The following is a 27,905-nucleotide window of genomic DNA, read 5'->3' as shown; positions in this document are numbered from 1 at the left end:
TGGAGGCGGAGATGCAGGAGCAAACGACATCAGAAAGGTCAGAGCAGCTCTGTTTGTTTTTCCAAACCGTCAGAGTAAAGTTACAACGTGCCACCTGGGTAAGCCACTAGCAAAGTCCCCGGATGACGTCCACAGTAACCGCAGGGATTTCTCACAGTGGGGATTGCTAGAAGAAGAATTTGCTTGGGGGAAGGGAGCTGCCAGAAACCAGCCCCAGCGAAGCACCGGGATGGCTCAGTGCTTGACATGACAACGGTCTTATTTTTAATCCTCAACCAGACCCTCTGAGGTAGGTATTACTATTCCCAGAATAATAATGGGGTGGGGGGTGGTGCAGTGATTCGCCCCCTGGTGTTTCCCTTCTCAGATACTCCAGTATCAGGTCATTTCTGCTTCCCTTTTTGGCTTTCAGTGCCATCAGCATAATCTCTGTCAGAGGGTGGGAGTTTTACATTTGCAATTCTAGATTTTTCTTTCTGCTGGGTTTCCGGCAGCCCACTGCTGTTTTTCACATCTCTTAACTGCACATCAAATGAATCAAGCCCTGGAACTAGTCCTAAGGTGTTTCCTGGGGAAGGGGAGGGGGGTGGTCCCTGGGGGATCTCTCTCTTTGCAGTTTAAGATTTTGAAAGGTATGACTTTGTGGTCAGGGGCGAGCAAGTTCTCTGAGTCAGGTTTTTCAGTTCAAACCCCCACTTTCTTCCCTCCCGAGTCACTGCTCTGGGTGCTTGGGGGCTCCAACCTGCTTCCTGACAGTCATCCTTCCCAAACCTGACTGTGCGATGAAGCACCTGCTGGGTTTTCCAAAAATGAGGATTTCTCAGGCTGGGCTTCTATCGTACAGGCACAGACTCTGATGGCAAGAGTCCCCTCTCTCGAGCCTCAGCCATCAGAAAGAGCTACGGACAAAGGAAAATGCACACTAATTTAAGACTCATTCTGATTACTGACCAAGCCCCATCTCTGTAGGTGCCACCTGTGCTGAGACCACCTCCCTCCACCATTCTGCAACTCCCAGCCTCCTCTGCGCACAGTGACGTCATTTCCTGGTACGTTTGCTGTCCGCTTCTCCCACCGGGAGGGCAGGCCGACCCTCTTCACGGGCACAGCGCCTGGGGGTGCCCGCACCGCTCAGTGACTCGGGATTACAGAGTGAGCGAAGGACTTGACTATAAAAAATTCCATCAGCAGGCAGGGACCCCAGTCCTTTCCGAACCTGATCTCCTTTAGTACAGATGCGGGAAGGCAGTTCAGAGTGGAGCTCCCCTGTGAGCCTCTCAGCTCAGCTGCCGCAGGGCCGCTGAAGCCATCACGTACTCCTAGGACATCTGGGCTTTTGAGATGCAGAAAGATGGGTCTGGCAGCATCCTTCATAGCAGCAAAAAGCTGGAAACAAAAGGAATAAATGCTGGCACAGTCACACTATGGAATGTCATATAGTTGGCCCTTTGAATCCTTGGATGTGGAGCCCATGCGCAGGGAAGCCCAACCATATACTACGTTATTTCGTATCAGGGACTTGAGCCATCTGTGGATTTCAGCATGGGCGGTAGTAGGCCTGAAACCAGTTCAGCTAAGGTTACCAGGTGGCGGTTACTTATTGTACGACAATAAGTAAAAAGAATGGACAAATCTGTGAGAATTGTGTCAGTGAATTTCTTAATGGAGTGACAAGAATAAAATGCACTAATGCGGAAAATCGGAGAAGGCACTGGCACCCCGCTCCAGTACTCTTGCTTGGCAAATCCCATGGACGGAGAGGCCTGGTGGGCTGCAGTCCATGGGGTCGCTAAGAGTTGGACACGACTGAAGCGACTTAGCAGCAGCAGCAATGCGTAAAATACTACCTCATTTAGGGAAAACAATAAGTTATCCTTGTTGAGGATTACTTAAACCTGGATAAAAATATGACATGATAGCAACTTCATTGTGAAGACTGCTAGTGTGTAGGGGCTGAGTGGGAGAAGAGGGGAGAAGATTATGGAGAAGGGAGATGTTGGCAGAAATCAAGAAAAAAAAGAGGAAGAAAATTAGATGGTTGTGATAGTCGGACACGACTGAGCGACTGATCTGATCTGATATTAAAATCATGTATTTATGAAAATTATGTAATTATGCTTGCATGTAGATAAGCAGAACTGCTTTTTTTTTTTTTTTAATGTGAGATGTACCTGAAATGATGGAAGAAACTTTGAATGTATTTTTTAGGAAAGAAAGATGAAGAAGAAATAAGCTATGTTTAACTTAGGAGCTGAGTATAAAGAGAAACGAGGTCAATGCCAAGAAAGATGGAAATAAAAGGAATCATCTATCTGAGATTTTTTAAAAATGGAAACGTCTTAAAGCTAATACGGAATGTTAGTAGTTGCTTATTAAGCATGAAGAAGACAGGGATGCTCATTGTGTTATTTTTTTCTACTTTTCTGTGTTCTTACACTTTCTTGTTAGGAAAGAAAAAACTACATCAAAAGGCACATTCAGCAAAGTGTCCCCATGAGGGCCACTCTCTTCCAGAAGCAGGCGGCACGCCTCCTGGGGCCGATGATTTCAGTGTTCCTCTGTTCTGGGGGCTGCTGCCCCCAAGCCAGGACCTGTACATCAGTGGGGGATACAGACAAACCAGGGGACCCTGATTCTGATTTCCCTCCGCCCGCCTTCACTTCTCTGCCTACTGCCCCCTTACGGAAGGCATCTCTCAGGGTTTTGTCTGATTTTGGTATTTCGGGGGTTGAGCATATGGTGGGGACAGCTGGGGTCCACACTCTGGAGCTGCCCAGGACTAGCTGTGGGATTTTCTTCAAGGAGGAAAGGAGAGGAGGCAGGTGCTCGAGGCGGAGCTTGGCGTGGAGGAAGGAGCCTTCTTTCTTCCTCTCTCCATGGGGTCCACTCCCGCATCTCAGTAGCTAATTCTGAAGTCTGCCTTTTTCTGCAGGTTTTACTTCTGGATGGTTCTCCAGTCTGCCTACGGTCACACCAAAACTACGCAGCTCCTTCTGAGCCAGGCAGTGGGCACCCAGCATGGTAAATAGCTACTTACACCTGCCTTCCCGTGGGTCCAGTGGGGAGGGTAGATAAGGACTCAAGTGTAGTCCAGGGACTAAAGTGTAGGGCCAGTAGGTCCTCCATCTGACGAGCTGACAAACAGCAATTTCTCTGAAGCTCAGTTTCCTCTTGTATAAAACCAGCATTACAAACTGGCTTCCCTGGTGGCTCAGTGGTAAGGAATCTGCCTGTCCTACAGAAGCCACGGGAGACGCACGTTCGGTCCCTGGGTCAGGATGATCCCCTGGAGGAGGGCATGGCAACCCACTCCAGTGCTCTTGCCTGGAGAGCCCCATGGACAGAGGGGCCTGGGGGGCTGCCGTCCACGGGGCTTTTTGTGTTGGGCTTTTTGTTTCTGGTGTGTCTTCCGTCGTTACGACCAGGAGGCCACAGTCTTTCATGGTTTCATTCACCATCGTTTTCTTAGAGCCTCGACTAGTACCTGGCATATACAGGTATTCTGTACATATTTGGGGAGTCAATTCCTTTTGTTTTATAGTTGGGCTTTAGAATTTAAAAGAAAATTCCCTTGCTTCCTTCCCTAAGAGGAGATATTTTTAAGGGTCTATCTAAAGACCATATCTAGACATTATATTTTTGGGTGGTAGGAAACTCACACCTTCAGTTTTAACTAGATGTCACCAAATGTTTTCCAAAGGGTTGCATCAACTTCCACTCCAAAGAGAAGTTCATAAGGGGTCTCCTTTGACTGCATTCTTTTTTTTTTTTTTTTGGTCATGCCATGTGGCACGTAGGATCTTAGTTCCCTGACCAGGGATTGAATCCGAGCCCCCTGCGTTGGAAGCCTGGCCTTAACCACTGGACCACCAGGAAGTCCCTTGTCCGCATTCTTTCTAGGATTGGGTATGATCAGACTTTTAAATGCTCTGCCAAAGATCTCTCTTGAAAGGGGAAAATGCAAATGAAGATGTTTTCAGACTATATCACACCTTTAAACGTTTTTTTAAGTACTGTTACTAGATTTTGACATTGTTCTCACCCCAGACCTCAGCTCAAATGTCCCCCCGCTCCCCTCCCCGCAGGCTGGTCCCAAATCCCTATAGAGGCTGGTCTCCTCTTCAGTCCCATCTCTCTGTTTATCTCCTGCATGAAGCACTGGAATCAGAAATAATCTTTTGAACAGTTCTTTTTGATTGCTTTCTCCTCAGTGTGTCTACAGGGGCTCTTATCTGTCATCACCAGATTTCCGAGCCTTGTCCAGAGCCTGAGTAAGAATGTAAGAAATACTTATAAAATAAAGGAAAGAGTATACGACCTTTTACAAAGCTAAAGCCATTTTAGACATTTATTAGACATCAGGTTTATTTTTTAAATCTTAACAGTATTAGGCAAGTACTGTTATCAGATAATCTTCCTCCTCTATTTCACCCTTACCACTTCTGAACCACAGATTTCATAATTCACTCAATAAGTGATTGATAGGTCACTTCTTTGCCAGTAACTGTGCCATGGAAGTACTCACGGGATGAAGACAGAATTATATATCTGCAGTTTTGCTGGAAGTGGGGGTTGGGTGACCGAGCCAGAGTGAAATGTGGAATCTGGCTTCAAGAATTTCTCAAAAGAAGGAAATTTTTTTCAGTAGAGAAGTAATAGTGGGAATAATAATGAGAGCTAAAATATTCTGGATGTTTACCATGTACGAGGCCCTGAACTAGCTGCTTTACGTGAATTGTATTTTTAATCATCAGAAAAGCCATACAGGGTAGTTATTGTTAAAGTGCAGTCACCTCTAGATCCATTTAACTTCTCTGAATTCTACTATATGTGTGTAGGGAGAAAAGGGAGAGAGAGAGAAAAAAAAGAAGGATTTAAATTACCTGGTCAGGGACTTCCCTGGGGTCCAGTGGCTAAGCCTCTGAGCTCTCAATGTAGAGGGCCTGGGTTCAATCCCCGGTCAGGGAACTAGGTCCCACATGCTAAGCAGGGAATGCACAGCAAGCCTCTAAGAGTTCACCTACCACAACTAAAGACCCCGCATGCCGCAGTGAAGACTGAAGATTCTGTGTGCTGCACCTAAGATCCGGTGCAGCCAAATAAATACTAAAACAACTGAACAAATTACCCAGGCAGTCGTGTGCCCTGTTACAGGGAACAGGTGGAGTGGGCAGTCCCTGGCCCTGAGTTTTGTCTGGTCTTTGCCAGCTCTACTATTATAACAGAAAGGATGGTCAAGGGCAATTTTTGATCATACTTGATTTTTTTCCCCTCTACACATTAGTTTTTAGAATGAATGCCTTTGCCAGTGGAGGCTCAGAAGAGCTGACTGTCTTCTGTAGCGAAGTTACAGGCTTGCATAAGCAGTTTCAACAACTGCTGGGACCAGTTTCTTTGACCCTAACACATCTCCTAAGTTTAATACGTCACCATGTTTCAGTCCTTGACACATGTCCATGCTATGAGCACTTTGCATGTGTGCTAAGTCACTTTAGGCGTGTCTGACTCTTTGTGACCCCATGGACTGTAGACCACCAGGCTCCTCCGTCCACGGGATTCTCCAGGCAAAAATCCCATGGGTTGCTGTGCCTTCCTCCAGGGGATCTTTCTGACCCAGGGATCAAACCTGCTTCTCATATGTCTCCTTCACTGGCAGGCGGGTTCTTTATCACCAGCGCCATCTGGGAAGCCCAAAATAAAAGTGTTAGTCGCTCAGTCGTGTTCGACTCTTTGGCAACCTGATGGACTGTAGTTCTCTAGGTTCCTCTGTCCATGGGATTCTCCAGGCAAGAATACTAAAGTGAGTAGCCATTTCCTTCTCCAGGGGGATCTTCCCGACCCAGGGATTGAACCTGGGTCTCCCATATTGCAGGCAGATTCTTTACCAGTGAGCCACCAGGGCACTTTAGTGCATCAATCATGACTGTTACAGAGATCATTTCCTCCAAGGACACAGAACTGAGCAAGCTCTGGGAGAGCTGCTAAAGACTGCCGTGAAGTCGCTTTCGCTGGAGGTCTCTTTAACAAGAATAGACTCTAAACTGACTTGAATTTGTTAGATGCGCTGGAGACGGGGAAAGAAATCTGGAAGGTTATTCTAAACCCAGGATTCTGTGACCATCTCATTGTTTCCCAGATTTCCTTGATCACGAAATCATTTACTAAAAAACAAAAACAACAACAAAAAAGAAATGCACATTGAAGCAAACAAAATAAAACACGGTGCCTGGCACACAGGAAGTGCTCAATAAACATTTGCTGAATAAATGACGGAAGGAAAAAAATCGCACATTGAAAAACAAAATGTAGGACCTGATCCTTGCCAATAACCTTTCTGAAACCATATATGTTTCTATCTTATGTTGGTACGAAACACACACACCCCTACACCTCTTACATAAGTTTGTATCATCATAGCAAAAAACATCTTGATCTTGGTGTTTAACGAACTGTTTAAAGGAGGTCCTCTCTGGGGCTTCCCTGATGGTGCAGCAGGTAAAGAACCTGCCTGCCAATGCGGGAGACACAGGAGACAAGGGTTTGACCTCTGGGTTGGGAAGATCCCCTGGAGAAGGGAGTGGCAACCCACTCCAGTATTCTTGCCTCGAAAATTCCATGGACAGAGGAGCCTACTGAGCGCACATTGTTTGCTTGTTGTTTGGGGAGAGAGAAACTGTCTCTGGTGCTAAAATGCTTGAATCTTAAGAAGAGGAAGAGACACCAGAGATCTCTCTCTCCTTCACATCCACACACAGTGAAAAGGCCATTCGAGGAGAGAGCCCCCACCAGAAACCAGTCTTGGACTTCCAGCCTCCAAAAGGGGGTGTGGTTCTCCACAATGGAAGCCCAGGCCGACTAACGACAGCTCTACACGAGGGAGGAGACCACCCCCCACACAGACGGCAGTGTGAAGGGCTCTCCCTCTGGGTGTTATTTCCATTTCACATGTAAAGGCACAGGTATGCAGCTGAGCGGGATTTTGAACCCGGCACAGGTACTTTTTCCAAAGACTGTGTTCTTTGCCACCATGGTGGGGGCAGGGGCGGGTGAAGCCCGTAATTTTAGGATTTCTCTACGATATGCTGTATTTAAAGTTAAAGGCAGTTCCATTTCTCACTTTGTTAAGGGAGGCGGGAGAGGGGAAACCCTGTGAATTTCCCTTTATCAGGATTTTTTCATTACAAGTACCAATAGATGGATGAAATTTGGCTCAAACTAGAAGTCCATCTCTTACTTCACACTTAACAAGAGCCCAGAGGTTGACCCAGAGGTTCCAAGACTGGTTGAGGAGATGACCAACGCCATCACGAAAGCAGACCTCTCCAGCCCTCCGGCGCATCATGCTCATCATTCTCACTTTGCCCCTGAGTCTCCCCACAGTCGCAGGATGGCGGCTGTAGCCCTGGCACCTCCTCCTACAACCGTGTCAAAGCCGGAAAAGGGGGGAGCGTCGCTCTTTTCGGAGGAGGAAAATCTTCCTTTAAAGTCCTCTAGCAGGTTTTCCGGTTCCCCCCGCTTGTCTGTGGCCAGAACTGGCTTACATGCCCACTTCTAGAACATTCTCTGGCAAAAAGCCTCAATGGATGGGTGGAAAGCTGTTGGGAACTCACTCTCCTTGAGCACCCACCTCCAGATCACCTGAAGAAAATTCAAGATCTGGACTGCAAGGAAGAAGAGGGAGGTGGCAGTTGCGTGTGTGACTGAGACCTTTGCTTGCAATCTTGTTTCAGGCAGAGCTCACTTGTGAAGCTGGGTAAGTGCGGTTCACTCCGGAAGTCCCTAGACTACCGCACTGCCTTGCGTCTTCATATTTCAGGCTTTCAAATCACCTTGCTGCTGCCACGCAGATAAAGTGAGTTACTAAACTGCAAGGCGGGATCGTTCCATTATAAACATACTGCTGGTAATTAAATCCTCCAATTACAGGTAGTCAGATTAGTGAGACGAGCAGGGTATATTGTAACTAGTAACTCAATTGGGGTTACTAAAGATGGAAAGAGATAAATTTAAACAGCCTTAAGCTCGACAAAGAAAAGGGCATGAAATCAATTTGTATGTAAATTTCTCCCAGTTAGAACTTCCCAGAAGAAGAGAGTTACACAGAACACATGTTCTTCTGGATTAAAATCCTTCCGAGACAGTCCTGTAGGAACTTCCCTGGTGGTCTAGTGCTGAGACTCCACACTGCCAACTTAGGGGGCCTGGGTTTGATCCCTGGTCAGGGAACTAGATCCTGCATTCTGCAGCTAAGACCTGGCACAGCAAGATAGTTTTTTTTTTTTTTTTCCCCAAAGACGGGAACAGAAAAATATCTTTTTTTAAAAAAAGACCGTCCTGTCAGTTTAAAAGTAACCAAACAATGATGTCAGGAGTTAAGAGTCTAACTGAAGAAAAGAAATGTCATCTTTCTTGACAGTTTACAGGGAACGAGAGAGAAAAGTACGCAGTGTACCTTCCTGACGTTATGTTACTTTTCTTTCCTTTCCAAGGTGGAAGCCTGTTCTACATCCTGCAGCAATTTTCATGTGGGGAAATAATAATATAGGACAAAGAATTATTGATGTCACCGTCTAGGTTGTAGCTTGAATCCATCTTTCCCTACAGATATTCTGTTGATTTAATTGAAGGGAAGCCCAAATGATAATAAAACAGATGATAATGAACACGCTAGCAATAGCGAACCTTCCCAGAGTACTTTCTCTAAACCGGACGCTGTGCTTTCATGACTAAAACCATGATCGCAAACTGGGTTGCTGTGAACCCAGCTTCCGAAGGAGGTGGATCCCTCAGTTAGGCCCATTTTACAAAGAAGGAAATTGAAACCTGGAGAGGTTAAGGAACCATCCTGAGAGTCAGAATACTTCAGGGACCTCCCTGATGGTGCAGTGGCTGAGACTCCATGCTCCCAGTGCAGGGGACTGGCCTCAACCCCTGGTCAGGGAACTAGATCCCATGTGATGCAACCAAGAGTCCAAGCTGCGACTAAGACCTGGCCCAGCTAAACTAAACATATGAATATAGGACGATATCTAGTGTGCATGGGTGACGGTGTTAGCTGCTCAGTGGTGTCAGACTCTTTGTGACTTCATGGACTGCAGCCCGCCAGACTCCTCTGTCCATGGAATTCTCCAGGCAAGAATACTCTAGTGGGTCGCCATTCCCTTCTCCAGGGAATCTTCCCCATCCAGGAATTGAACCCAGGTCTCCTGCACTGCAGGCAGATTCTTTTTTTTTTTTTTTTTAATTTATTTTTTATTGAAGGATAATTGCTTTACAGAATTTTGTTGTTTTCTGTCAAACCTTAACATGAATCAGCCATAGGTATACATATATCCCCTGCCTTTTGAACCTCCCTCCTGTCCCCCTCCCCATCCTTCCCCTCTAGGTTGATACAGAGCCCCTGTTTGAGTTTCCTGAGACATGCAGCAAATTCCTGGTGGCTGTCTATTTCACATATGGTGATGTAAGCTTCCATGTTTCTCTTTCCATACATCTCACCCTCTCCTCTCCTCCCCTCTCCCCCATCTGTAAGTCTGTTCTCTATGTCTGTTTCTCCATTGCTGCCCTGTAAATATATATGTGTACATATATTTTTAAAAAAGGATAATTCAGTCTTAGTCCTAGCCCTACCACCAACAAGCCTTATAATTATAGTCCAAAATACAAGTCCAAGTCCTAATCCTTGGTACCTTGAACATGACCTTATTTGGAAAAAGGGTCTTTGCAAATAATATTAAGTTGAAGAACTCGGGATGAGATAATTCTGGATCACTTGTGTAGATCTTAAATTCAGTGACAAAAGTTCTTGTAAGAAAAGGAGAAGACAGAGATGCAGAAAGGAAGTCCGTGTGAAGACAGAGGCAGAGACTGGAGTGATGTGGCCACAAGCCAAGAAATGCAAGGAGCACCCAGGAATTGGAGGGGGCAGGAAGAATTCGGCCCTAGAAGCCTTTGAGGGAGCGTGGCCCTGCTGACACTTCAATTCAGGATTTGCGTCCTCCAAAACTCTGAGAAAAGAAGTTTCTGTTGTGTTAAGCCAGAACACAGCAGGTTCTAGGTTGTTGTCATGGCAACCCTAGAAACTAATGCTGTAACTACAGGTGGCTCCCTCTCAGGTTCTAGGTTGTTGTCATGGCAACCCTAGAAACTCATGCTGTAACTACAGGTGGCTCCCTCTGGGTCTTGGGTTCCTCATCGGTTACAGGCGAGGTTGGGAATATACCAGCCTCTGAATGTGAGGTGATGAACCTGGGCCAGTCACTGAGGGGGGAATATGTAAGCCAGTGGTTCTAGGACAGGGAACATCTGGGAATGTCCAGACCCTGAGGCTGGGAAAGACTGAGGCCAGGAGAAGGGGGCGACAGGGGATGAGAGGGTTGGATGGCATCACTGACTCGATGGACGTGAGTTTGAGCAAGCTCTGGGAGATAGTGGAGGGCAGGGACGCCTCATGTGCTGCAGTCCAAGGGTCACAAAGGGTTGGGTATGACTTGGCGACTGAACAACAACGAGAGACTGGTTTTCACGACTGGGTGAGAAGCGGTGGTGAGACTCCTCCTGGCGTCTGGTGAGTGGAGCCCAGGGAAGCTGCTCAGCACCCTCCAACGCGCGGGACGGACCCCGCCCCGGAGGACAGCCTGGCTCAAGGTGTGAGCAGCGCGCAGGCTGCAAACCCTGGCGTGCACCAGGCTAAGGTGCGGCCTACAAGCAACACCTTATGTGACTGAGAAGTTCACAGTCACTTCTCAGGGCAGGTGATAGTAGGAGTATTCTTCCTATTCTACAGATGAGTACACTGAGGCTAAGAAGTGATTTATTCAAGGTCACAGAGCTAGGAAGTGGTAGAGCTGGGAGTTGAGATTTTTTCCTTTTGTTTTTTAATAATAGAGCTAAATTTATTCAATGAAAAGAACACCCCTTTTTTGGAAATTATCCTTTTTACCCCTACTTTTGGTATTACACCATCCTTAAGAAGAATCATAGTGTGGGTAGATGCCACTCTTTGACTGTGGGTCCTTTTGGCTTGTATCATAAAAAGTTGGGAATCCTATATCTTGTCACACGTTTTGATCAGAGATTTTCACTTCTGGGGGAAGCACGGGAAAAGGTCACCTGTAGAGCTTCTTCTAGTTCTAATAGTGGAAACATGTTTCTGTCCCGCTTGGGTTTCTACAAAATCCTCTAAGACATTAATTCACTGGGTGTGTATTAGTGAGCTGGGCAGGGCAAGGCCTGTGCTGATCATCAACTACATCGAGGCTGCAGTGAATGCTTTATAAAGAAGATCCCTGGTCTGGGAAGATTTGACTTGCTGCAGGGTAACCAAGCCTGTGTGCCACAAATACTGAGCCACGCTCTGGAGCCCATCTGAAACAAGAGAGGCCACCACAGTGGGAAGCCTGTGCTCCCCAACTGGAGAGCGGCCCCTGCTGCTTGCAACTCGAGGAAGCGCCCACGCAGCCACGGAGACCCAGCACAGCCAGAAAGTAATAAATAAACAATTACAATTAATGAGCAAAGAAGAAGAGATCAAGACGGCTTTCACGGCACCAGGTTCCAAGAGTGAACCACCACCCAAAGTTTGGCTTTCGTTTTTTCACTTTTTTTCATTTGTCTGTTCATCTGCACATTCATTCATTGTTCACTTACTCATTCATTATACCTTCATTCATTCATTCCGTAGCTGTCTATGGGGTCTCGCAGAGTCAGACACGACTGAAGTGACTTAGCAGCAGCAGCAGCAACCATTTTTGGAGCTCACAGTGATGGGCCTGATGTGCAAAGGCTGCAAAGTCAGATGCCATGTTTATGAATTTATTCATAATTTTTATGAATTACAAATTATGCATAAAGTGCAGGAAGAGAAGATAGAATGATATTAGGTCAAACTGCTGCTGCTGCTGCTGCTGCTAAGTCACTTCAGTCGTGTCCGACTCTGTGTGACCCCTGAGATGGCAGCCTACCAGGCTCCCCTGTCCCTGGGATTCTCCAGGCAAGAACACTGGAGTGGGTTGCCATTTCCTTCTCCAATGCATGAAAGTGAAAAGTGAAAGTGAAGTCACTCAGTTGTGTCCGACTCTGAGCGACCCCATAGACTGCAGCCTACCAGGCTCTTCCGTCCATGGGATTTTCCAGGCAAGAGTACTGGAGTGGGGTGCCATTGCCTTCTCCTAACTGAGCTCAAATTGATTGTGCCAGACCCCCCAAGCTCTTCACCTGCACTTACTCATGTAATCTCTTCATGACCTGTGAGGTGGGTGCTCTAGTTAGCATCCACTTTACAGATAAGAAACCAAGGCATGAGATTTTACATACACTGCTTAAGATCTTGGTAGGGAAAAGGATCTGAACCCAAACAGTTCTGCTCCAGACTCTGTTGTCAGTCATTACCTCTCTGTATAGAAGTCATCAAAAGACAAAGTAATACTTGGGTTGGTTACTTTTTTGCCCCTCCTGTTAGTACTGCAAAGAATAAGCTTTATTACACCAAATTCTCATTGCACTGCGATGTAAAGATACTTTTTCATGATTCCCATTTTATAGATGAGAAGACTGAGGTTTACAGAGGCCGCACGATTGATTCTAAGCACCTGGCCTGAAGAGGCGTGAGAGCTTTGCCATAAGCAAGCTGGATGTAAATCCTGACCGTGCGACTTCCCTGGCAGTCCAGTGGCTAAGGCTCTGAGCCTCCAATGCAGCGGCCTGGGTTCAATCCCTGGTGAGGGAATTAGATCCCACACGCTGCAAGTAAGACCTGGCGCAGCAAAAAAAAAAAAAAAAAATCCTGGCCCTGTCACTTTCTGGCTGCATAACCTTGGGGAAGTTATTTAAACTTTCTGAGCGGAGTAATTTCTATTCCTAGGTTGTGGAGACGATTAGGTTAGAGCAAGACTGCACAAACTGGCCCATGGGCCAGGGATGTTCCAGCGTCCATTTGGTACAGCTGTTACCTAAGAATGCTTTTTACATTTTTAAATGACTACAAAAAAATCAAAAGGAGAATAATATTTTGTAACATGTGGAAATGACATGAAATCCAAATTTCAGTGTCCACACCATCTTCCTGGCTCATAGCCATGCCCACCGCTTCACACTGCCTTTTACGCTCAGCAGGTTGAGTAGCTGCCACAGAGACCGCATGGCTTGCAAAACCGAAAATATTGACTCTCTGTCCTTTCATAGACAAAGTTGGCTGACCTCTGGATTAGGTGACAAATAGAAAATCTATGCTAGGTACTCAATAACTATTATTATAAATAACAATGAAAGCAATGATGTATCATTTGAAATGTCCAGTAGATCTGAAGTCAGTGTTCAAAATTATACTGAATCTTGTCTTTATTTGAAGTGAAAAGAAAAATCTTTTGTCCACTGAGGGACTCAGAGGAAGATATAGGGAATTAACATGTATTTATTAAGTATTATTATTGTTTTTTGATGTGGACTGTATGTAAAGACTTTACTGGATTCGTTACAACATTGCTCATGTTTTGGGTTTTTGGCCTTGAGGCATGTGAGGCAGCCCTCTGCACCCGCTGCATTTGAGGGTCAAGTCCCAGCCACTGGACTGCCAGGTAAGTCCCAGCACTTTATTAAATAGAAAGCAAACAGGAACAAATAGCTTATATCCTCAAGGTCTGTTATCTCTACTTAATCCCAGTTGTCAGCTGTTCTTGCCTGCAAATATGTACAGTTTTCTTCTTGGCATAAGCACTTCTACAGACTTTGCATTTTTTGAAGGCTATATATATATTTTTATAGTCTACCCTCAAATTAAAGGAGAGCTCAGCGTCTAATAATGGAGCAATAATGAAACGAGCTTGGGCACATTCACTATTCAATAAAGTCACACCCGCCTGTACAGGTGAGAATTAAGACTTTGCAGCGATATCGGAAACTCATTATAATAATTGATACAATATGATAGGTATTTTGTAGAAACATGGAAAAATGTATTTGTGTGTGTATACAAAACATATATATAAAACATTTTTATACATACATATATATATATATAATTACAAAGAAATATGTCCTAAAATGTTGGTATAAATTATCTCTGCGTTATGGAGTAACTTTAATTTTCTTCATTATAAGTTTACAGGTTTCTGTATTTTTTGGTTTTTCTATAATGAGTATAAGCTATTTTTACATTATGGAAAAACATTAAGAGAAAAAGTCAGAACCATAATTGCAGGATTCCATGATTCTAATTGAGAAAAACATACACTTAAGAAAAAAGACTATAAATGAACACAAAAAAACCCAGAATTGTTTCATAGAGGGTGAAATGCAATAGACCATGTTGTTAGCTTTCTAAGTAAAAAGGATAGAAAACGTTATCATTATTGATCCCACATCTTGTCATTTATTATTGTAAAATGATAATTCTGTATATCTTATTCATACAAAGTTTGTTGAAGACAATATAGCTTTCAACAGAAATTTAGAATTATGCTTACATTCCACCACCTTCTGTTATTTTAAGAATGCATTTTCTTCCCCTTACACAATTACAATCAACTTAAACTTACTTATTGTGTATTTTTTTTTTTTTAATTTAACTCATGTTACTAGTTTGGCAAGTATTACTCCCTATTGAAAGCAAGAGGAATGTTTTCTAAGTGACCAGTTGTCACATTTCTAAACTAAATCAAACCTGTTTTCCCAGCTTATAAGTAAGCTTTTAATTATGCAAATACAAGTACAACCTAAAGAAACGGTCAGGAGAGGGACATATGACTAATTAATGCAGGTGAACATAATGCTTTCTTTCCATGTGAGCATATGTTTCACTAACCAGGTGATGTTAAAGTTAAAACTAGGCAGGTTTATCAGCACATGATTAAAGACCTTCACATCTAGCTGAACTAAACCATAAAAGGATCTGCCCTTTGTGTTTCTCCACAGGCATCTTGAGTTGAGCTTATACACTCTAGAAGCTCAAGGTAAAAAGATTCATGCTCCTCAGTGTTCACAGAGGACTCATTTTCTGATGACTCTGTTCTGCATCATCACAGATTGCAGCTTAAAGAAACACTTAAATGCATGTGTATTAAGGTATTAGTTGCTACTGCTGAGTGGCAGGATTTCAGGTGATTTTTTTCCATTTTACTTCTCTATGTTTTCTCATTTTCTTCTATGACCACGGACTATATTCATAAGTGAAATAAATAAACAGCACAAAAATAAAATACTTAATGTATCATTTCATTCACTCAGCAGCCCAGCGTGGCTCATGCTGGGCACTCCTTCCCTGAAAGCCAGGCAGCACAGCCAACATGGTTTACCTCGATCATTGGATGGAGCTGTGGATAAATGGACTCATAAATGGGAAAAGCATTCTGCAAAGCACAAAGCCGTTAAAAAAAAAAAAAAAAGACTCTCAGGACTTTGCTGGTGGTCCAGTGGTTAAGACTCTCTGCCCCCAGTGCAGGGGGTGTGGTTCAATCCCTGGTCGGGGAACTATGATTCCACATGGGCTCAGCATGGCCAAAAACAAAAAAAACTTTTCAAATAAGGCACTCATAATCGTATACGCCCAAGCGGGTCATTTCCTTCTCCTTGGGTGAACTCCAACAGGTGTGCGAAACCCAGCTTTGCCAATAGTTGGATGTCTTATTTTTCACTGTCTGCGTCTCAATTCTGCCCTGACGTTGAGGAAGCCACTGTAATGCATGAACAACAGATGTGGCTGTGTGCCCATAAACATTCATTTATGGACTCTGAAGATTACATTTCATATGGCTTTCATGGGTCTTAAAATATTTTTTCCAGTTATTTAAAAATGGAAAAACCGCTCTTCCCTCTTTTTGTCGTTCAAGGTAGATGGCAGGATGTCACGTGTGGATGATGCAGAGTTCTCTCCTGAAGGATGTGAAAAGGGTGGGGCTTCCCTGGTGGTCCAGAGGGTAAAAAATCCACCTTGGAAGGCAGGGGACGAGGGTTCAATCCCTGGTCGGGGAACCAAGGTCCCACATGCTGTGGCTGCTGAGCCTGCGTGCTCTGGAGCCTGTGTTCCACAATGAGAGATCCCGCATGCCACCACAACCGAGACACACACAGCCAAATAAAAAAACAAATAAATAAAAGGATGCAGAAGACAAAGAGGGAGAAAGGCCCTCCTGTCCAGGTTCCCAGCGTTCATCATCCTGGCAGCACCATCCAGTTCTTGCCAAATCTGTGTATTCACTAGTTTACTTAATACGCACAAAACAGTCTAACTCATGCTTCGTTTTTTTGCTTGTGTCTATTTTAAAAGGGGATTTTATCCATCACTGTCATGAATGGAAAACTCAGTATCAGTTATCGTAATAGAAGGTAACAGAGCAAGTGAATTTTAAAAAATGAAATTTTAGTTAGGCACGCTCATCTACCGCAACGTTATTGCCTAAGCCCTGCTGTCTCTCTGTTAAACAGGAAATCAGTGAGTGTGGAAAGCCGCCAAGGATCCATCAGCACCAAACAGAGGCTTTCTCCTTAATGTCATCAGGCAGATGGAAGGTGCGTGCTTTGGTATCGTTGAATGGCACGCACACGTCCCACCAGGCCGTGCCCTTGAGCCCACTCCTTACTCTGGGGAAGCTGACCTTGCCAGAGTTTCCTGAAGTACATCCCACTTTGGTGCATGCATGTGTACACGCTCAGTTGTTCAGTTGTGTCTGACTCCGTGACCCCATGGACTGTAGCCCACTAGGCTCCTCTGTCCATGGAATATTCCCGGCAAGAATACTGGAGTGGGTTACCATTTACTCCTCCAGGAGATCTTCCTGACTCAGGGATCGAACCTGCGTCTCCTGCATCGAGGGGCCGATTCTTTAACTCTGAGCCACCTGGGAAGCCGTATTCCATGATGATGGGCATTTAACTGGTTCTCCAATCCAAGACTTGCTTCGGTGACTATGTCCTGAGTGAAGGGCAAGTTCACCTTCCTTACTAATAACTTAACCTACAATTAAAGCGTGGTTTGTGGGCATTAGAACAAACGACCGGGCTGTAAAACCCCACTGAGTGTGTCCCAGAGAACAAAGCTAGGGATTGTCTTTAATAAAGAAATGAGAATTTCTAATTAGCTTTCTCGTTTGTGTAGGGGAGGATCATATCTATCATCAGGCTTAGAAAGTTAATTTGCAACCTCATTCTTATAAGTTTTTGGGTCCCTTCCATACGTCGTCTCCACTTTAGGGCTTTTAGTATTGAATTCATTGTGGGAGTTTTCCTCTAGTTCAATTTTAGGGCCAAAGAATGCCTGTTGTTTTTTTTTTCCCTCTCCTAGGCAAATGAGATTAAATTCATATTCAAATTTTGTGTGAAGTTTACCAACATTTCCCGCTCTTTATTTTTGCTCTGGGTTTCAGAGTAAAATTTTGTCTTGTTCTTTTAACATTATAATTGCTACTCAGGATGCTAGGTTGTAATTTTGCTCTTATGTAAATTACATCACTTCAGTAGCAAAGCCCAGCAAACAGTATTTATTTCCTTCCTCCGTCTTGGAAACCGATTCCATTTGAAAAATGAAATGCAGAAACTAATGAAAGCGAGACCCACTATCTGCCTTGATCTGGCTGATCTGATTTTAAACCAGCCTGCAGAGGAAAGAACAGACAGAAATGATGCAATCTAGCTAGCATTCTTGGCTGTTTCTGACCATCCAGAAGCAACATGACTAATATGTCAAGTGAAAAAATGTTTCCTTGATTAAAATCATAACAACATATTATGTGTAATAACAGGGAGTATACATGACTCAGATTCCAGAAATGTTAGAAACGGGAGGCTCAGTAACAGACAGCAACCAGTGGGGAACTGCTCTGCTGGAGGGGGTGTTTGGGAAAAGCTTGCCAATTGCACGTTGAAGTTAAACAGGAGCCTAACTTAATTCTTATTCCGAGTGAAGAGTAGTGTATTATATCCTTGCAGCTGAGAGGGATACTGAAAGCCCTAAAGAAAATAAGTGTCTTTAACAAGATAGAAGTTTATTTTCTTTCCACTGAAAGCTAGGTAGGTGGTCTAGGGCTGCTGTGAACTCGTTGGACCCAAGCTGCTTCTCTCTCTCCTCTGCTTTGCAGATTCAACTGACCTCATGGCCCAAGATGGTAGCAGCCAAGTTCCAGAGAGCAAGACTGAGGAAGGGACAGGGACAGAGGGCAGCAAAGTCACTCGCCTGCCGTTTCTTTACACATCCTGCTGGTCAGAATGTAGTCACAGGACCTCAGCTAGACTAGAAAGGGGGGCCTTGCCAGGTGGCACAGTGGTGAAGACGGCCTGCCAGCACAGCAGACATAGACTCGATCCCGGGTCCGGAAGGAGATGGCAACCCACTCCTGTGTTCTTGGCCTGGAAAATTCCACAGACAGAGGGGTCTGGCGGGCTACAGCCCACAGGGTCGTAAAGAATCGGACACAGCTGAGCAACTAAGCACACAAACTTTAGAAAGCAGGCTTGGAAATGTAGTCTCTTTTCTTTTCTTGGTGAAAATTTTCATCCCAGCTGAAAATTCTACTATGTGGAAGAAAGATAAGATCTTGAGGAACAACTTAAAAGTTTCTAGCAAAACAAAATTATCTTTCTGGATTTAGCCTAAATGTTAATAGGCATAAAGAAAACCATTCATTTATTCATTCACCTGCTTAACTCAACAAATATCAGTCGAGCACATACTATGTGCTAGGCACTGTTTTATGGAGAAGGCAATGGCCCCCACTCCAGTACTCTTGCCTGGAAAATCCCATGGATGGAGGAGCCTGGTGGGCTGCGTCCATGGGGTCGCTAAGAGTCGGACAGGACTGAGCGACTTGACTTTCACTTTTCACTTTCATGCATTGGAGAAGGAAACGGCAACCCACTCCAGTGTTCTTGCCTGGAGAATCCCAGGGATGGGGGAGCCTGGTGGGCTGCCGTCTATGGGGTCGCACAGAGTTGGACACGACTGAAGTGACTTAGCAGCAGCAGCAGGCACTGTTTTATGGGCCAAGTTATCCCGGTGAATAAAGCATGATTCCCTGCCCTCAGGGAGCTTACATCCTAGCAGGGAGGGAAAGACCAAAAATAGTAAATGTAAGTGGTTACACTACATCCTATATTAAGAGATACAGATTATTATAGCAGAAAAGAGGGACATCCCTGGTGGTCCAGCGGCTAACATTCTGCGCTCCCAGTGCAGGGGGCTGGAGTTCAATCCCGGTTCTATTTATTTATAAATAGGGGATTTATTCATAAATAAATAATGGAACAGCTAACCTCCCTGCTAGCATGTAAACTCCCTGAGGGCAAGGAGTTGTGTTTTATTCACCAGGATGACTTAACCCTTGAAACTGCCAAACACATAGTCTGTGCTCAACCAGTATTTGTTAAGCAACTGAATGAATAAATGAGTGGTTTTCTTTATGCATATGAATCTTTAGGCTAAATCCAGAAAGATTTAGCCTAAAATTGTTGAAAATAAAAATTGTCTCGTTATAAACTTTGGACCCTCAAGATCCCATCTCTCTTCCAGGGACCGAACTAGACCCCACGTGCTGCAACTAGAGACCCCGAGAGCCACAATCAAGAGCCGGCACGGTCAAATAAATAAGAAAATTAAAATAAATATTAAAAAAATAATTATAGCAGAAAATAATAACGGGTGCTGGAGTCAGTGGGAGTGGCTACGATATTATGTAGGTGGTCAGGAATGGGTCTCCTTGAGAAGGCGACCCTGTGCAAAGACTTGAAGGAGGAGAGGGAGTGAGTCTTGCAGAAATTGGGGGGAAAAGGCTTCCAGGCGCCCGAAACAGCCAATGCAAACATTCAAAGTTGGGAGCATGCATGATTGAGTGCTATGCGCAAAAGGAGCAGGAGACCAGAGCTGGCTGGAGCAGAATGAATTTTAAGATGAAATCAGAGAAATAATAGGAAGCTAATTCATTTGGGGTGGGCTCTTACAACTCCTGGGCTTCCCAGGTGGCTCAGTGGGTAAAGAACCTGCCTGCAATGCAGGAGACGTAGGAGTTACGGGCTCGAGTCCCAGATCAGGGAGATCCCCTGGAGGAGGGCATGGCAACTCACTCCAGTATTCTTGTCTGGAGAAGCCAATGGACAGAGGAGCCTGAAGGGCTATAGTCTGTAGGGTTGCAAAGAGTCGGAACGACCAAAGCGACTGAGCACACACTTACAGCTGTTACAAGTGCTTTGACTTTTCCTCAGAGTGAAATGAGAGCTGTTACAGTGTTTGAACTGGTAGAGTTCTACATACATAGAATTTATAAATAAATAGACGCACCCACATTCAGGGTGTCGACTAAAAATGTCATCGCTACTGGGGTGCATGAATTAAACTGGAGATCACTGGTGAAACCTATTTTCTGCACCTATGTAAGAAACGCTGAGACACAATGGTATTCTACCAGATGAAATTTCTGATCAGAAAATTTTATTTATGAGCAATATTGGGCCATCATGGGTGGTAACAACCATTCACTAACAGGACGAGATGGTTGGATGGCCTCACCGATTCAAAGGACATCAGTTTGAGCAAGCTCCAGGAGATAGCGATGGACAGGGAGGCCTGGTGGCTGCAGTCCATGGGGTTGCCAAGAGTCGGACACGACTGAGCGACTAAACAGCAAAAGCAGTTACTCAGAACTCACGATGGCTGGACTGATCCAAGTCCTTTATCCAGGTTAACCTGTTACATCCTCACAACCAGAGTATTATTGTCCCTTATTTTATAGGTGAGGAAACAGAGAAGTCAAGTGACTTGTCCAAGGTCACACAGCTATCAAGTCATAAAGCTGAGACTGGACCCCAGGCTTGTGCAGAGCCCCTGCTCTTAACACTACACCCAACCATGCCGCTGAGATGATTCAGAGGCCTGGTGTGTCCTGTAGGATAAAGCCCTGCTTTAAGAGCAAAGTGGGCTCCCTGCCTTTCCAGGTCTGTGAATCTTGATGTGAGTATGATTTGCTGATCTAACGTCTGAGAGCCTGTGTGCAGGAAGGTGCCCAGTTTGGGGCCACGACTGCAGGGTCATGACGATGGCCTGGTCGGGTGGTATTTCTGGCACGCTGTCTGCCGCGTTCAAGCCAAGCCTCCGGAAGCTACGTCGTTCTTTATCTTTTGTGATGCGACTCCTCTAGTTTGCTATGTAAACGCTGCTACTGGCACCATGCTCATCTCAGATGTCACACAGAACACTGGGTAAGGCAGGATCGTGTGTCAGGGAAGACCTGGGTTTGAATCGCAGCCCTGGCCCTTGACCGCTGTGTGACCTTGGGCAACCGCTGGACCTCTCTGTGTCTCAGGCTCTTCCATGTGGCCCCCACCTCGAGGGTTCGGGGAGGGTTAAATCAGATCATGCAAGTAAAAAGTGAGTAGTGGGTGCCTGCCCGCAGTTGTTATTACCGCTTTGAAAGCTTTGTAACCTGTCTGCTATTCACCTGTAAAGCCTGAGTAATCAGCCAGAAAAGTCAAGGGATAATCCACAAGTTCTTGTACTTCAGTGACTTGAAATTCTTTCCTTCCTCACACAGTCAGTTCTGCTCTAACCCCTGTTTTGAAAACACAGGGGGCTTGGGTTACATTCCTGGTCAGGGAGCTAGATCCTACATGCCTCAACTAAAAGTCTTGCATGTTGCAGCTAAAAATCCCACATGCCACGATGAAGGCTGAGGACCCCAAGTGCAGCGACCCAGGCCAGGCGCAGCCAAAAAGTCAGGTAACTCTTCTCCCTTCACATCACAGTTCCTCACAGGTGCAACCTTCCAACGCCACTTCTGCAAGCAGAGTTGAGGTCTTTTTCAAAGTAAAGCATTATTTATTACAGTATTTATATACTTCTTAACAATTTAATGATGATACATTTATAATTCGGTTCCTGTCCCGATGAGGTTTTTCAAGGCTGTACCCACTCCCATTTTTTTCCAGCAGCTGTATGGTTTTTATTGGGCAGTTCTGCAGAGCACAGTGATTTTTTAGGAACACAGAACTGGCTGCATTACCAAATGAATTGCATGCTCATTGCAGAAAATCTAGGAAAAGGTTAAGAAGAACAAAAAAGAGAGAAAAGAGAGCAAAAATCACCCGTAGTTCCTCCCTGCCAAAAGAAATCACATCTCCTAATTTGTTTTCTCTGCCTTAACACACACACACAACCATACATACATCAGCCACACACACAACTACACACATTCAGTCAACATCACTTTTCTAGTCCTCTCCCTCTTCAAATGCAACAAAATGCATCCCATTCACTAAATCTTTATCTGCAACTTTACTATTAGCAAATATTGTGCCATATTCCATTGCATAGGTGGACCATATTTTCGTTTAAAAACATAAGCAATATTTTTTCTTCTCTAAAAGAAGACATTTGAAGTAAATAACTTAAAACATTACAAGGTTTTATCATGTACGAAGGAAGAGGTTCTCATAATCTCACCTCAACCAGCCATCTGGCAAATCATGGGATTTAACAGAGGGGAAAACCAGGCACTGAAGGTGCTCTCAAGAAAGTGATGCTGTAGTGAGGGAGAAAGATATCAGTCAAGGAAGCTCACAAGGCAATATAAAATTATAGGATCTAGTGACTGCTATGATGCTGGGGAGGGCTTCCCTTGTGGCTCAGCTGGTATCCACCTGCAATGCAGGAGACCTGGGTTCAATCCCTGCGTTGGGAAGATCCCCTGGAGAAGGGAGAGGCTATCCATTCCAGTATTCTGGCCTGAAGAATTCCATGGACTATATAGTCCATGGGATTGCAAAGAGTTGGACACGACTGAGCGACTTTCACTTTCATGATGCTGGGGAAGCGTGAGGGCGGGAAGAGAAGGGGGCAATAGAGGATGAGATGGTTGGATGGCATCATTGACTCAATGGATATGAATTTGAGCAAACTCTGGGAGACAGTGAAGGACAGGGAAGCCTGGCATGCTGCAGTCTTTAAGATCGCAATGAATCGGATATGAGTGACTGAACAACATGTAGGAAATGTGCAGTTTGCAACTAGGGGCTACCACAGGAGACCAAGTGTGTGTGTGTGTGTGTGTGTGTGTGTGTGAGAGAGAGAGAGAGAGAGAGAGAGAGAGAGAAAGAGAGAGAGAGGGAGAGGGAGAGAACACCTCCCTGGAGCCAGTACTGCCCGAGAGAACTATCAGCCAAAGTATAATGCGTCCTCTTCCAGTTTGATTTTTCTGTAATGCACATAGTAATTTTTTTTTCTTTTCTAGAAATGGACCATGCTTATTAATTTGCCTTTTTGTCCAACAGTATCCTTAAGGCAGCTTTTCAAGGTCACATAACACGCTAGGTAAGACCCTGGCTCCTGGATTCAAATCTTGGCTCTGCCGTTAACTGACTGTCCACTTGGGCAGGACGTGTAGTCTTGCCCCAGTGTCTTAACCTACAAGCTGGCAAGGATGGAAGGGTTGTTAAAAGGATTGAAAAAGGAGATGACGTATGTAAAACTCTCAGCACTCAGCAAATGTTAGGTATTAGTTTGATGGTTGCGTGCTTTTCATCTGTTTAAATCAGGATTTCTCAGTCTCGGGAGTATTGACATTTGGGGTCAGATACTTCTTTGTGGTGGAGGCTGTGTTGAGAATATTTAGCAGAATAATTGGTCTTTTTCCCACTAGATTCCAGTAGCAGGACCCTAGTCATCACCATCAGAAATGTCCCCAGATGTTGACAAATGTCTCTGGGGGTGGAGAGGACAAAAATTGCCCCTGGTTGAGAACCACTGCTTTATATACATGCTTAACTTTAAAAATATACATATAATATATATAATATAATATAGAATATGCAATATATATGTAGTATAGAATGTATATGTTATATATTATAAATCATTATTTAATAACATTATTTACATAAGATAGTATTTACTGTAAATACATCTGTTTATAAATAACATACACATAAGTATGCATATGTAATATATAAATACAAGTGAAATCTAAAATATATATAAACAGGGGCTTCCCTGATAGCTCAATTGGTAAAGAACCCGCCTGAAATGCAGGAGACCCTGGTTCGATCCCTGGGTTGGGAAGATCTACTGGAGAAGGGATAGGCTACCCACTCCAGTATTCTGGCCTGGAGAATTCCCTCCATGGAGTCACAAAGAGTTGGATATAACTGAGCGACTGGTAGTTTAGTAGCTAAGATTCCGTGCTCCCAATGCAGAAGGCCTGGGTTTGATCCCTGGTCAGGGAACTAGAACCCACATGCCACAACTAAGAATTTGTATGCCGCAACTGAAAAAAAAACCCCGTGTGCAGCAACAAAGATTGAAGATTCCGTGTGCCGTAACTAAGACGTGGCCCAGCCAAATAAATAAATAATTTAAAAATAATACATATAAACATATGTAAAAATATACTTAAATTTATTTTTAATCAAGGAAAGTATGGATGAGAACAGTTGAAAGTTTGAAAAACAAACAAAAACTCGCGGATACAGAAAAGAAAAATCTAAAGAAATAAAGGCAGTCCAAAACGTGAGCAAAGGTGGTTTCTGATTTCTACCAAAGCGAAATGTGGACCAGATGGAGGCAGGGGATGAGTCGGGCTCATAGAGGAATGCAGTTTGCTTTGGGGAAAATAAGCTATTACGTGTGTGTCTGAGTGAGTGTGTGTGTGTGTGTGTGTGTGTGTGTGTGTGTGTGTGTGTGTGTGTCCCGAGCAGGGGGAGGGGGAAGGGTGGCCAACGTGATTTCTTGGTCAACGACCTCTTGGTAAAGACAGACAGGCAGGCTTGGAAGCACTTCTGGGAAGAAAAACCACACTTGCAGCTACACAACCCACTTTCAGTTAAAATAAATCTCACTTTCCACTTTAAAGCAAAAGACACAGGAAGCATTTAATAACGGTGATTCCCCAAACTGAACAATGAGTCTGAGCCACTCTCTTCCTGCCCTTGCTCCAGTTTGAGTTTTCTCTCCTGGGACAGTGCCAGACTCAGGATGAAACTGGCTGCTGGGCGGGGGCGTGAAGAAGGCTCTGCTCTGTCTTGTTGAAGGAGTCTTGGACCGTGGGGGGCACCGGAAACATCAGTAATAACACTTACCCCGTTTTTTCATGTGTCACACCCTGTCCTAAGCTCGTCATATGAACTGGCTCCTTCCTTCCACATGCAAAGCCCAGAAGACAACCTGATTACGTCCATTTCACAGACGAGGACACTGAGGCACAGAGGGGAGACACAGCAGGTGCTGCAGCTTGCAGGTGGCAGTGCTGGGATTGGAAGCCCAGCAGACTGCCTCCAGAGCCCGACACTTCCCCAGCAGACTGCCTCCAGAGCCCGACAGACACTTCCCCAGCAGACTGCCTCCAGAGCCCGACACTTCCCCACAACAGTAGGTCTCCAAGGTGGCGGGCGGTCCGTGGGTATTTCTACCCCCAGAGGACACCTGGCAATATTTGCAGGCGTTTTCAGTTGTCACAGCTTGAGGAGTGCTACAGGATTCTAGAAGGTAAAGCCAAGGATGCTGTTAACCTCCTACCAGGCTCCAGGCAGGTTCCTGCCTTGAATCATTCAGCCCCAAATGTCAGTGATGGGGCTTCCCAGGTGCTGCAATGGTATAAACCCGCCTGCCAGTGCAGGAGGCTCTAGAGACATGAGTTCAATCTCTGAGTTGGGAAGATCCCCTGGAGAAGGGAATGGCTACCACTCCAGTATTATTCCCTGGAAAATTCTATGGACAGAAGGAACCTGGCAGGCTAAGTCCATGGGGTCCCAAAGAGTCGGGTACGACTGAATGAGTGAGCTCACACACACAAATGTCAATGGTATGGCTATGAAACCCCATTCTATACTCTTTCAAGAAAAGATAAGACCATTATTCTTCTAGAATTCTTGAAACTTAGTTTGCACGTCTTCTACATTACAAATAATAATTGGATAATAATTGTGCTCATTGGAAAAACAAAAGACATTCATAAAGGAAAAGATGATTATAAAGAAAAGTTTATAAATGAAAGATTTTCTCCTCAGTCCCATGGCCTGGGATAAACACTGTTAACAGATTGGCATATTCTCATTTTTTCTACTCATGACATCTTTCAGTCTATCTTCTTATCTACATATCTCTGTCCCCCACCCTTGGTCAAAAATAGAAGCCATTGGTATGCATACCTCTATGCATATCTTTTCTTGCCTGTCTTTTACTCAGAACTCCAGACCACAAGCCTCTGCATCTGCTGTTTGAGGGAACGTTCTTCCTCCAGGTAGGTATCTGTTGGCCTGTATCCAACAGACACTGAGATCAGAGCTCATCTCCGTAGGAGGGTGGTCCTGGACTTCCCCATGAAACTAGTGCCCTCTTCCACCTCCATTCTTCACCTCCTTGACTTCGTTGGCTTTACTTCTCACCTCTGACATCTGGCTGGACACTCACTTGTTAATTTCTTCACTGGTTGTTCCTCCCCAGAACACTGGTTAGATGGTGGCAGAGACCGTGTGTCTTTCAGAGTACTGTGTCCCAGCCCAGAGCAGAGCCTAGCACACAACAGTCACCTAATAAATACTTAGTATAATCAATAAATGGATGAAAGGACAATGAATTTATCATGTTTATCCTTCAACATCTGTACATGCAAATAAAGCTCTGTCTTGTTCTCCTCTGTGGCCGGAGAAGAGGTCATCTCGCTGTTCCCAAGGTGACGGAAACTTCGGTGTCTCCATTTTCTCATTTTGTTGTGTGTGTGGGGGTGTAGGTGAGTGAAGCATGCCATGAGCATCTTATTCATATATCAGCATGCACTTGGGTAGGCATTCCTATAGGCTAGATTCCCAGAAATGGAATTGTGTGATCAAATGTAAACTTTTGATCAGAGTTGCTATAAATTTGAACTCCAAAGGCAGAACGCCCTCTTCATCAACACTGGATAATTAGAACTCACATTAGTTTGACACTACGATCTAAGGCTTTTACGTGTGCTGAGTTAATCCTTAGAAAAACCCTTCCAAATAATAGCATTTATATAGGATCTGTATGCTACCCCCAGTTTTAAGTATTTTATAAAATATCTCATTTTGATCCTGTAGCAACTCTCTTGGGTAGATACTATTGTTATAATCGTTTTACGGATGAGAAACTGAGGCCTCAGACTCAGGAAATTTCTCCAGGATCAGACAGTCAGAAAGTGGGACAGCCCAGACGGATCCAGAAAGTCCAGTCCCAGGGTCCACACTCTAGGCTACTCGGCTATCCTGCTTCTCCATGGCGGAACAACGATCGTCCCATTTTACACGGAGAGAGACTGAGATGCCCAGAGGCTAAGAAACCTAACTGAAAGTATTATTACTCTTTATGGTGGTGGTGGTTTAGTCGCTAAGTCATGTCCAACTCTTGGGACCCCATGGACTGTGGCCTGCCAGGCTCCTCTGTCCGTGGGATTCTCCAGGCAAGAACTGGGGTGGGTTGCCATTTCTTTCTCCAGGGGATCTTCCCGACCCAGGAATTGAACCTGGGTCTCCTACATTGCAGGCAGGTTCTTTACCAACTGGGCGACAGGAGAAGTCTTTTAATCTTTTTAGTTGATGCAAATGTGACTGGTGAGAAATGGTACCTTGTGGTTTTAACTTTTCAGAGTATCTCTTCTGTTTTTAAAATTTGTAACAATATATTTTATTACTAGGGTAAGAGGATTTCTCAACTGAGAAAACACTATCCTGTTTAATAATAAATCTCTATGAAACATGAGTTCTTTTGCCTGATCTGATTAAAACAAATCCAGACTCTTTTTACTCCTAAAATGTCTTTTAAATTTAATTAATTTCCAAATAAATTATTTTTGAGAGGTAAACCACAAAAAATATTTGAATCTACAAGTTGATAAACACCTCAATGCAATGTGACTTTTTGATTGGGTCACCAACAAGGATCAGTGGGAAAACCGGTGAAATCCACACAGTCTAGTTAC

The 27,905-nt window shown here is 44.6% G+C and overlaps 2 long non-coding RNA genes across 2 annotated transcripts; one reads left to right on the top strand and one right to left on the bottom strand.

Moving 5' to 3' along the window:
• Positions 1-151: 151 nt before the first annotated feature.
• On the top strand, positions 152-5,124 carry LOC147359978 (uncharacterized). The gene is made up of 4 exons (XR_015138863.1): positions 152-289; positions 970-1,152; positions 2,933-3,021; positions 3,798-5,124. It is a non-coding gene; the product is annotated as an uncharacterized LOC147359978 (long non-coding RNA).
• On the bottom strand, positions 478-26,624 carry LOC147359977 (uncharacterized). The gene is made up of 2 exons (XR_015138874.1): positions 26,116-26,624; positions 478-1,386 (listed from the first exon to the last, which is right to left on the bottom strand). It is a non-coding gene; the product is annotated as an uncharacterized LOC147359977 (long non-coding RNA).
• Positions 26,625-27,905: the final 1,281 nt, after the last annotated feature.

Source organism: Bos grunniens, chromosome 13 (genome assembly GCF_055505025.1).
Source record: "Bos grunniens cultivar Pamir isolate PY7600 chromosome 13, Bosgru_T2T1.0, whole genome shotgun sequence".
NCBI lineage: Eukaryota > Metazoa > Chordata > Mammalia > Artiodactyla > Bovidae > Bos > Bos grunniens.
The sequence above is the reverse complement of the archived record's forward strand: the minus strand, read 5'-3'. Positions and strand labels throughout refer to the sequence as shown.